Source organism: Octopus bimaculoides, chromosome 10, assembly GCF_001194135.2.
Source record: "Octopus bimaculoides isolate UCB-OBI-ISO-001 chromosome 10, ASM119413v2, whole genome shotgun sequence".
In the NCBI taxonomy this organism is placed as follows: Eukaryota; Metazoa; Mollusca; class Cephalopoda; order Octopoda; family Octopodidae; genus Octopus; species Octopus bimaculoides.
Window position 1 is genome coordinate 50146129 of NC_068990.1, and position 984 is coordinate 50147112.

The 984-nt window shown below is 29.4% G+C and overlaps 1 protein-coding gene across 2 annotated transcripts in view; it reads right to left on the reverse strand.

Annotated features, from left to right (window-relative positions):
• LOC106878624 (protein IWS1 homolog) overlaps positions 1-984 on the reverse strand; it is an 863399-nt gene that overhangs the window by 578624 nt on the left and 283791 nt on the right. The window lies entirely within an intron of this gene.

The following is a 984-nucleotide window of genomic DNA, read 5'->3' on the forward strand; positions in this document are numbered from 1 at the left end:
ATATATATATATATATATATACACCGACCTATACATATGTATATGAGAATGGAGACAAATGCTCAAGATGTTCATTTATATCACCATATCACCTACATAAGTTTCAATTGATGCATTTAAATAAATCCGAGAGGAAGAATAATGTGAGAAAATGCATCAATCTCACAACAGTGCTCATCAATAACGATGAGAAAATGCATCAATCTCACAACAGTGCTCATCAATAACGATGAGAAAAAATTTGCTTTCTCTTAATTACTGATTTTTGAAATGGACAAATCCTCACTTGAATCCACTAAATTCCGATTTTAATTTGTCTGATTACTTTATCATTCAAAACTATGTATCTTACCTCCCTACACCATTTTGGAACAGATTCACAACCAGAAATGTGACACGTTTGTAAGTTTTTCCCTGATTTCCTTAACGGATTTTGCATTGACGAAGTGAGGCAACATCCTTTGAGATAATTGTAGAGATGCATTTCAACAGACTTTTCTGGTTATCGCATGTTTTATTTTTATATTATTTTGGTTTCATTAACTTAAATTTTTAGTCGCTTTTATTATGCATTCATTTAATACGTATATTTTACTTCATTTGACTTCACTAGCATTAAACTTTTAGGTCTTATCACCGTTTATTTGTATCTATGTGTATATTTTACCATTAGGTGCCCTAATGTTTTAATATATACTTATATTTGATTAATGATAATATGGGAACGTTATAAAGTTGTTTTAAACAATTGCAGCTTTTATTCATGATACCTTTCAATTTATTTCTCTTTTCGCATCAGTGTCACCTGAGCACTTCCAGCTGCAGTCCTATTTTTCTTCTTCTGTATAACGTATTTACTTTACGGTTTCACCAGGTTCTAAAGTTATCCTCATATACACACACATATATATATACACACACAAACACACATATCAATATATATATATATACATACATATATATATATATATACATATATATATA